Source organism: Schistocerca nitens, chromosome 4, assembly GCF_023898315.1.
Source record: "Schistocerca nitens isolate TAMUIC-IGC-003100 chromosome 4, iqSchNite1.1, whole genome shotgun sequence".
Taxonomy (NCBI): domain Eukaryota; kingdom Metazoa; phylum Arthropoda; class Insecta; order Orthoptera; family Acrididae; genus Schistocerca; species Schistocerca nitens.
This window is the reverse complement of record NC_064617.1, coordinates 802,078,733-802,089,650: the sequence shown is the minus strand read 5'-3', so window position 1 is coordinate 802,089,650 and position 10,918 is coordinate 802,078,733.

Sequence of the window (10,918 nt, the reverse complement as noted above, 5' to 3'; positions counted from 1 at the left end):
GCCGTATTAACGGCCTTGATACATCTACATCTACATCTACATCCATACTACGCAAGCCACCAGACGGTGTGTGGCGGAGGGTACCTTGGGTACCTCTATCGGTTCTCCCTTCTATTCCAATTGTTCGTGTAAAGAAGGATTGCCTGTATGCCTCTGTGTGGGCTCTAATCTCTCTGATTTTATCCTCATGGTCTCTTCGCGAGATATACGTAGGAGGGAGCAATATACTGCTTGACTCCTCGGTGAAGGTATGTTCTCGAAACTTCAACAAAAGCCCGTACCGAGCTACTGAGCGTCTCTCCTGCAGAGTCTTCCACTGGAGTTTATCTATCACCTCCGTAACGCTTTCGCGATTACTAAATGATCCTGTAACGAAGCGCGCTGCTCTCCGTTGCGTCTTCTCTATCTCTTCTATCAACTGTATCTGGTACGGATCCCACACTGCTGAGCAGTATCCAAGCAGTGGGCGAACAAACGTACTGTAACCTACTTCCTTTGTTTCCGGATTGCATTGCCTTAGGATTCTTCCAATGAATCTCAGTCTGGTATCTGCTTTACCGACGATCAACTTTATATGATAATTCCATTTTCATCACTCGTAATGCGTACTCCCAGATAATTTATGGAATTAACTGCTTCCAGTTGCTGAACTGCTATAGTTTAGCTAAATGAGAAGGGATCTTTATTTCTATGTATTCGCAGCACATTACACTTGTCTACATTGAGATTCAATTGCCATTCCCTGCACCATGCGTTAATTCGCTGCAGATCCTCCTGCATTTCAGTACAATTTTCCATTGTTACTGTTATATCCTAGCCAGTAATGCCAACCGAGCCCGCTGCCAAAAAGGTTGGCAGCATCAAAGTCCGGACGCCGTCCGCATAAGCAGCGCCAGCGATACAGGAAATCGCCGCAAGTCTGCGCGCGCCACCGCTGGCTTCTGGCTTCTTAAGCGCTGGAGTCGCGAGCGCTAGGACAGTTCTGGATTCGCCGCTCAGTTGTAGACTCGCCACCGAATTGTGTACTTGCGAGTCCGTTTTGTGTTCATCGCAGCAGAGTTGTTGTTTGTCGTCAGCCGACGCTGACCTAGCCGCTCCGACTCGAACTAGACAGATTTCTGTAGACCATGTTCACCACTGTGTTCTGTATCGTCGTTAATAAAGATAAGTACCGACTTTCATTTAATCCGAGTGTTTGGGTTTTCCTCTTTCTGTTCACTGTTCCAGCGGACCGGTCGGCCCGCTATTAAAAGTGTGGCGGTGACTTCGTAGGCCGTTTCTACAGCGAAGTGTTGTCGCTACGAAGGCCGCCACAAAACTGGCGACGAGGACTTCCGAACTCGTGTGCAGGGCTGGTTCAACTTGTTTCTTGAGATAGAATTTTGGGGGCTGGTTTAATTTGTGTTCACTATGTCTGCCGAATTACAACAGTTGATCTTGTTACAGAGTCAGCAAATACAAAGTCTGGTGGAAGCAATCGCCAAACAAGCGGCTAATCCACCACCACAAAAGGAACAAGCACAGGCAGCACCGCCTTTTCGTGCTTTTGAGGCATCACGAGAAGAATGGCAAGAATATTTCGCGCAGTTGCAGGCGCACATGTCAGTCTACAAAATCACAGGTAATGAGCGGCAGCTTTATTTAATTTCCACTGCAGGCGTGGAAGTCTATGGACTACTTTGTAAGTTGTTCCCGGAATCCAAGCCAGAAGCTTTAGACTATGACGTTGTTGTTACCAAGCTTGCTGAGTATTTCGAGTCGCGAGTTCATGTGTCAGCGGCCAGATTCAAGTTCTTCAGATTAAAGAAACTGCCACATCAATCTAATAAACAGTGGTTAACAGATTTACGGGGCCTCACCCGTCAGTGCCGATTTAATTGTGTGTGTGGAGCTTCCTACAGTGATGTCATGTTACGAGACGCTATTACTCAAAACATTGCAGATTCTCGTATTCGTGCTGCTATCTTAAAGTTGCCTGACCCGTCATTAGAGACTGTGATGAACATTATTGAAGCCCAAGATACTTTTGACTATGCTGAGTGTGAGTTAGATCAGCCATGTATTTCTCAAATTGCCTGTGCTAAGCAAGTTATGTCACGCCCGCGGCCTCACCGGCAGAGTCAGACTGTAAACACTAGCCGGCCGCGTCATGTTACACATTCGTCAGCCGCGTGTGCAAAATGATAGAGTTAAGTCTTGCCCTAAGTGTGTTCTTGCTCATCCTCGTGAACGTTGCCCGTTAAGAAACGCAGTTTGTCACTTTTGTCAAAGGAAAGGACACATCCAGACTGTTTGTTTGCGTAAACGCAAGAACAATTCTTGTGCTGCCCAGCCCATGGATATTCATGTTCTTCAAAGCCAGCCCGCCCAGAAGGTCGCGTTTAAAGACTCTTCCACGGTTCGTGTGGGTAATAAACTTGTTCGCAATAAGCCACCCACCCAGCCCTCTGCTATGCGACCCAAGCGTAATTCAAACGCTGTAAAAAGTAATGTACAGACTGCAAGTGAAGCGGGAGTTGTTGTTCCACCCGCCCAACCCACGAGTTGTCGTAAGCAGCGAACACGCGCTAAACGCGCTGATTTTGTGTCTTCTGCCTCCGCTGCACCGATCCAGAGACAGTGTAATAAACTATTTGTGAAGCTACGCATCCAGGATAAGACCTTCAATTTTCAATTAGACACTGGTGCGTCTGTGACTCTCATAAATAGTGCTACGTATGCGGCTATCGGCCGCCCTAAACTTTCAGCGGCAATACATTCTTTGGCTACTTATAGTGGAGAACAAATTCCTGTGTTAGCTGTATGTAGCGTGCCAGCCACATTCCGGGGCAACACAAAAACAGTTTCATTCACAGTGCTCCGCGCTAAAGACAGTGTAAACATTTTCGGATTAGACTGTTTTGACTTGTTTGGCCTGTCTATCCAAGACAATGTGTTGCAACTTAATTCTGTTGTTGTTCCTCAAGACAGCATAACCGATTTGTGTAAACGATACAGTGACATATTTAAAGACGAACTCGGTTGTGCTGCGAACTTTGCCGCTCATATTACGTTAAAAGATAATGCTCAGCCTCGATTTTTTCGTGTTCGTCCAGTGCCTCACGCCCTCCGGGCACCTGTAGAAGATGAACTTCGTCGTTGGCAAAACGACGGTGTTATTCAACCCGTTTCAGCGAGCCAGTGGGCTTCTCCCTTAGTTATTATAAAGAAACCGTCTGGCAAGTTACGTTTGTGTGCTGATTTTAAGTCGACAGTTAATCCTCAGACTGTCATTGATTCTTTTCCTTTGCCTAGACCGGACGAGCTGATGGATAAGTTAGGGGAAGCTCGTTTCTTTTCCAAAATTGATCTCCGTGAAGCATATTTGCAATTGCCCCTCGACGAGCAATCACAACAGTATTTTGTCATAAACACGTCGTTGGGGTTGTTCCGTTTTCTGCGTTTGCCTTTTGGTTGTGCGTCAGCTCCAGCTGTTTTTCAACGTTTTTTGTCACAACTTCTGGCTAATGTGCCATCGTGTTGCAACTATTTAGACGATATTGTTGTGTCCGGTCGGACGCCTGCTGAACATTTCCGTAATTTGGAGTGTTTGTTTACAGTGTTGTCTCAGGCAGGCCTACGTTGCAACATCGATAAATGTTCATTTTTCCTTACGGAGTTGGAGTATCTGGGACATGTTATTAATGCTCAAGGCATTCATCCCTCCCAGTCACATTTAGCAGCTATTCGTGATTTGCCCGCCCCTCGCAATCTGCATGAATTGCAAGCAGTTCTTGGCAAATTGACATATTATATTAGGTTTATACCTAATGCATCACAGATTGCTGCACCGTTGCATCGTCTCCGCCGTAAGAATGTTCCGTTTGTGTGGTCAGCTGATTGCCAATCAGCCTTTCAGCAGCTTAAAGAGGCTTTATTGAATGATCGTTGTCTGGTCCATTACGACCCTAACAAGCCTCTGGTGTTAGCTTGTGATGCTTCTTCTTTCGGTCTCGGTGCTGTGTTGTCTCACCGAGTCGGTAACACCGAACGTCCTATTGCGTTCGCATCTAAATTGCTAAACAAAGCTCAGTGTAATTATAGCCAATTGGACAAGGAAGCGTTGGCTATTGTGTTCGGTGTCACAAAATTCCATCACTACCTCTATGGTAGACCATTCTATTTAGTAACAGATCACAAGCCCCTGACGTCACTGTTTCATCCGTCTAAACCAGTTCCTCAGCGGACAGCTCAGAGACTACAACGTTGGGCTCTTTTGTTATCACAATACCAGTATGAGATACTGTATCGCCCTACAGCTCAGCATGCAAACGCTGACGCGCTTTCTCGATTGCCGATTGCTGCGGATGAGGTCTTCGATTCCTCTGACGACTCTTGCCATCAGATTGACGCCGATGAGCATCAATCCCTCCGGGATTTTCCGATTATCGTCAGGTGGCACGTGAGACAGTTACGGATCCTCATCTGAGTTTACTATTACGTTTTGTTCAACGTGGTTGGCCGTCCAAGGCAAAGGACATATCGGATCCTGTGGTTCGTCGCTATTATCCGCAACGTCATCTGTTGTCTGTTTCGCACGGAGTTTTGCTGTTACGCACCGAGAATGACCAGCTTCGTGTAGTGGTTCCCCAAGTGCTCCAATCCAAGGTCCTCGGCTTGTTGCATCAAGGTCATTGGGGAGTGGTCCGCACCAAGCAGCTTGCCCGCCGTCATTGTACATGGATCGGTATTGATAAGCTGCCGATCCCTGGCAGCGAGTACATATTGATTTCGCTGGTCCATATTGGAATTCTCGTTGGCTCATCGTGATAGATGCATTTAGTAATTTTCCGTTTGTTGTGCCTATGCAGTCTACAACGTCTGCACAAACTATACAGGCGTTGACTTCAATTTTTTGTATTGAGGGTCTTCCAGAAGTTTTAGTGTCTGACAATGGTCCACAATTTACCTCTGCTGAATTTGAAGGTTTTTGTTCTGCCAATGGCATTCGCCATGTTCTTACTCCGCCGTTCCACCCTCAATCGAATGGTGCAGCGGAACGTTTTGTACGCACATTCAATGATCATATGGACCGCCTTCGTGCTACGCACTCTCGTCAGCAGGCCCTCATCACGTTCCTGTCGTCGTACCGGACCACGTCACGCGACGGCCCTTCGCCTGCGGAGCTTCTCTACGGCCGTCGTCATCGCACCCTACTACGGTTGTTGCACCCCCCGGATCGACCCTCCGCTTCTGAGCATCGCACGCGTTTTCAGCGCAACGACGCCGTTTTTTTCAGAGTTTATCACGGTCGCCGTCGTTGGGAACGTGGTACCGTGATAAGTGTCCAGGGTCGCGGTTTTTATACTGTTCAAGGTGCTACTGGGGTGCACAGGAGGCATCAGAACCAGTTGCGCCGCGCTGGCCGCCCGGATTCTGCCGCTCGTTCTTTGTCCACAGATTTGGTCCGCGGCGGGTTCCAGCCGCGCCTTCCGACTTCGCTGCCGCCCCCAGGGCAGCAGCAGCAGCCGTCGCCGCTACCTCGCCGACAGCCCGTTCCGTGATGCCTACCGCGCAGCTTCATACGGGAGCGCCCCGGGTGGTCGCTCCGGCGCCTGCGGTCCCTCTTCAGTCGCCACCGCCTTCGGAGCTGATGGACGTCGACCCCTCAGCCGGGCCGCCTTCCCAAGCGGTGGCTGTGCAGCCTGTCCTGCAGCCGCTTTCCTTGGGCGCCCCCAAGGAGTCTGACACCGCAGCGCCTTGTCCGGCGCCCACTCCGCAGCCGTCGACGCAGCGTCAGGAGACGCTGCCTCTCTTCGTGGGTCCCGACGCCCCGTCGCGTCCAGTACCAGAAGCTGCGCCCGTGGTCACAGGCGTGCACCCTGACCTCGGTTTTCAGTCGGTGTTTCCCGAGGCCCCGCGCAGCCAATGCTGGGGTGCGGACCGGGGACTGCCACCGACAACAGTCTCCGCCCCGGTCTCTTCTGCTACGTCTGCGGCCAGACCCCTCCCCCGCCGTCGACGCTCGCCACGTCATTATTCAACGACGGTGCGGCGATTTGGGGGGGAGGAATGTTATATCCTAGCCAGTAATGCCAACCGAGCCCGCTGCCAAAAAGGTTGGCAGCATCAAAGTCCGGACGCCGCTGCCTTCTGGCTTCTTAAGCGCTGGAGTCGCGAGCGCTAGGACAGTTCTGGATTCGCCGCTCAGTTGTAGACTCGCCACCGAATTGTGTACTTGCGAGTCCGTTGCGTGTTCATCGCAGCAGAGTTGTTGTTTGTCGTCAGCCGACGCTGACCTAGCCGCTCCGACTCGAACTATACAGATTTCTGTAGACCATGTTCACCACTGTGTTCTGTATCGTCGTTAATAAAGATAAGTACCGACTTTCATTTAATCCGAGTGTTTGGGTTTTCCTCTTTCTGTTCACTGTTCCAGCGGACCGGTCGGCCCGCTATTAAAAGTGTGGCGGTGACTTCGTAGGCCGTTTCTACAGCGAAGTGTTGTCGCTACGAAGGCCGCCACAAAAGTTACAACCTCTCGATATACCACAGCATCATCCGCAAAAAGCCTCAGTGAACTTCCGATGTCATCCACAAGGTCATTTATGTATATTGTGAATAGCAACGGTCCTACAACACTCCCCTGCGGCACACCTGAAATCACTCTTACTTCGGAAGACTTCTCTCCATTGAGATTGACATGCTGCGTTCTGTTATCTAGGAACTCTTCTATCCAATCACACAATTGGTCTGATAGTCCATATGCTCTTACTTTGTTCATTAAACGACTGTGGGGAAGTGTATCGACGCCTTGCGGAAGTCAAGAAACACGGCATCTACCTGGGATCCCGTGTCTATGGCCCTCTGAGTCTCGTGGACGAATAGCGCGAGCTGGGTTTCGCACGACCGTCTTTTTCGAAACCCAGTTGATTCCTGCAGAGTAGATTTCTAGTCTCCAGATAAGTCATTATACTCGAACATAATACGTGTTCCAAAATTCTACAACTGATCGACGTTAGAGATATAGGTCTATAGTTCTGCAAATCTGTTCGACGTCCCTTCTTGAAAACGGGGATGACCTGTGCCCTTTTCCAATCCTTTGGAACGCCACGCTCTTCTAGAGACCTACGGTACACCGCTGCAAGAAGGGGGGCAAGTTCCTTCGCGTACTCTGTGTAAAATCGAGCTGTTATCCCATCAGGTCCAGCGGCCTTTCCTCTTTTGAGCGATTTTAATTGTTTCTCTATCGCTCTGTCGTCTATTTCGATATCTGCCATTTTGTCATCTGTGCGACAATCTAGAGAAGGAACTACAGTGCAGTCTTCCTCTTTGAAACAGCTTTGGAAAAAGACATTTAGTATTTCGGCCTTTAGTCTGTCATCCTCTGTTTCAGTACCATTTTGTTTTGATTCACCTACCGCTTTGACATAAGACCAAAATTTCTTTGGATTTTCTGCCAAGTCAGTACATAGAACTTTACTTTCGAAGTCATTGAACGCCTCTCGCATAGCCCTCCTCACACTACATTTCGCTTCGCGTAATTTTTGTTTGTCTGCAAGGCTTAGGCTATGTTTATGATTGCTGTGAAGTTCCCTTTGCTTCCGCAGCAGTTTTCTAACTCGGTTGTTGTACCACGGTGGCTCTTTTCCATCTCTTAGGCTCTTGCTTGGCACATACTTATCTAACGCATATTGTACGATGGTTTTGAACTTTGTCCACTGTTCTTCAACACTATCTGTACTTGAGACAAAACTTTTGTGTTTAGCCGTCAGGTACTCTGAAATCTGCTTTTTGTCACTTTTGCTAAACAGAAAAATCTTCCTACCTTTTTTAATATTTCTATTTACGGCTGAAGTCATCGATGCAGTAACCGCTTTATGATCGATGATTCCCTGTTCTGCGTTAACTGTTTCAAATAGTACGGGTCTGTTTGTCACCAGAAAGTCTAACATGTTATCGCCACAAATCGGTTCTCTGTTTAACTGCTCAAGGTAGTTTTCAGATAAAGCACTTAAAAAAAATTCACTGGATTCTTTGTCCCTGCCACCCGTTATGAACGTTTGGGTCTCCCAGTCTATCCGGCAAATTAAAATCTCCACCCAGAACTATAACATGGTGGGAAAATCTACTCGAAATATTTTCGAAATATCCTTCAGGTGCTCAGCCACAACAGCTGCTGAGCCAGGGGGCCTATAGAGACATCCAATTACGACGTTTGAGCCTGCTTTAACCGTGATCTTCACCCAAATTATTTCACATTTCGGATCTCCGTCAATTTCCTTCGATAGTACTGCACTTCTTATCGCTATAAACACGCCTCCCCCTTCACTGTCCAGCCTGTCTCTGCGGTATACATTCCAATCTGAGTTTAGAATTTCATTACTGTTTACATCTGGTTTCAGTCAACTTTCTGTCCCTAGTACTATGTGGGCATTGTAACCGTTTATTAATGAGAGCAGTTCTGAGACCTTTCTATAGACGCTCCTGCAGTTTACTATTAGCACATTAATATTGTTATTCCCTGTTGCATTTTGCCTACTCCTACCTTCGCGCGTCTCAGGAGGCGTCTTGTCGGGCCTAGGAGGGGAATTCTCTAACCTAAAAAACCCACATGTGCACTCCACACGTACTCCGCTACCCTTGTAGCCGCTTCCTCCGTGTAGTGCACGCCTGTCCTATTCAGGGGGACCCTACATTTCTCCACCCGATAGCGGAGGTAGAGAAATTTGCACCCCAGGTCTCCGCAGAATCGTCTGAGCCTCTGGTTTAAGCCTTCCACTCGGCTCCAAACCAGAGGACCGCGATCGGTTCTGGGAACGATACTACAAATAGTTAGCTTCGATTCCACCCCGCGAGCGAGACTTTCCGCCTTCACCAACTCCGCCAACCGCCAACGCTTGCGCATTGAGTCAAACAGAGCTTGGATAGCGTGTACAGGTACAGCTGCCCATGCAGCTTCAACATGAGACCACAGTGCATCAAGAGTAGTGGCTGGAGTATCGTGACGAGCCAGTTGCTCGGGCACCATTGACCAGACGTTTCCTATTGGTGAGAGATTGTGAGAATGTGCTGGCCAGGGCAGCAGTCTAACATTTCTGTATCCAGAAAGGCCTGTACAGGACCTGCAACTTGCGGTCGTGCATTATCCTGCTGAAATGTAGGGTTTCGCAGGGGTCGAATGAAGGGTAGAGCCACGGGTCGTAACGCATCTGAAATGTAACGTCCAGTGTTCAAAGTGCCGTCAATGCGGACAAGAGGTGACCGAGACGTGTAACCAATGGCACCCCATACCATCACGCCGGGTGATACGCCAGTATGGGAATGACGAATACACGCTTCCAATGTGCGTTCACCGCGATGTCGCCAAACACGAATGCGACCATCATGATGCTGTAAACAGAACCTGAATTCATCCGAAAAAATGACGTTTTGCCATTCGTGCACCCAGGTTCATCGTTGAGTACACCATCGCAGGCGCTCCTGTCTGTGATGCAGCGTCAAGGGTAGCTGCAGCCATAGTCTCTGAGCTGATAGTCCATGCTGCTGCAAACGTCGTCGAACTGTTCGTGCAGATGGCTGTTGTCTTGGAAACGTCCCCATCTGTTGACTCAGGGATCGAGACGTGGCTGCACGATCCGTTACAGTAATGTGGATAAGATGCTTGTCATCTCGACTGCTAGTGATACGAGGCCATTGGGATCCTGAACGGCGTTCCGTATTACCCTCCTGAACCCACCGATTCCATATTCTGCTAACAGGTCATTGGATCTCGACCAACGCGAGCAGCAATATCGCGATACAATAAACCGCAGCCGGCCGCGGTGGTCTCGCGGTTCTAGGCGCGCAGTCCGGAACCGTGCGACTGCTACGGTCGCAGGTTCGAATCCTGCCTCGGGCATGGATGTGTGTGATGTCCTTAGGTTAGTTAGGTTTAAGTAGTTCTAAGTTCTAGGGGACTGATGACCACAGCAGTTGAGTCCCATAGTGCTCAGAGCCATTTGAGCCATAAACCGCAATCGCGATAGGCTACAATCCGACCTTTATCAAAGTCGGAACCGTGATGGTACGCATTTTTCCTCCTTACACGCGGCATCACAACAACGTTTCACCAGGCAACGCTGGTCAAGTGCTGTTTGTGTGTGAGAAATCGGTTGGAAACTTTCCTCATGTCAGTACGTTGTAGGTGTCGCCACCGGCGGCACCCTTATGTGAATGCTCTAAAAAGCTAATCATTTGCATATCACAGCATCTTCTTCCTGACGGTTAAATTTCGCGTCTGTAGCACGTCATCTTCGTGGTGTATCAATTGTAATGGCCAGTAGTGTACATTATACGTAATCTTCAGTAGAAAAAGTAGTTATTATTTAGGGAATAAGAGCCATTGATGAAAATCCAGTTAACCAGCACAGTACTATGTGACCTTTTGTGCACTGAGCGCCACCAATTTGTGACGAATGTGAATGAAAGGCTAACTGTTTCTAACTCTTGTTATCTATGATTTTCTGGTTAATGATGTGCTGGGGACAGTACCTCAACATCTTGGCAGCCACAACAGAACCATTTTATCCTATCCTAGAAGAAACAGTACGAAAGAGGTAAACATGTGCTCTCTGAGGCACAAAAAGCACGTTAATGTCGTAAGTATACAGAGCAAATATTGTAAAGTTCGACGTTCACCGGCGTTCTTCGTTGACGTTGTGGGTAAAATTACCTCACTCCAGTTCTCTTCATTTGTTTTCTTTCATTGCTTCAGCGCTTTCCATAGATCCTACCAAGCGGAAGAAACGCTGAGGAGTTGGAATAAGTCAGGGCATGCATTAATAAAAGATAAGCACCTCGTAGAAACATGCACACGGTATTAACAATACGCTGTCAGTATACTGTGTCATATCATATGTGCCTGCGCCAGCTAAATTTGATCATGTAAATTAGAAGA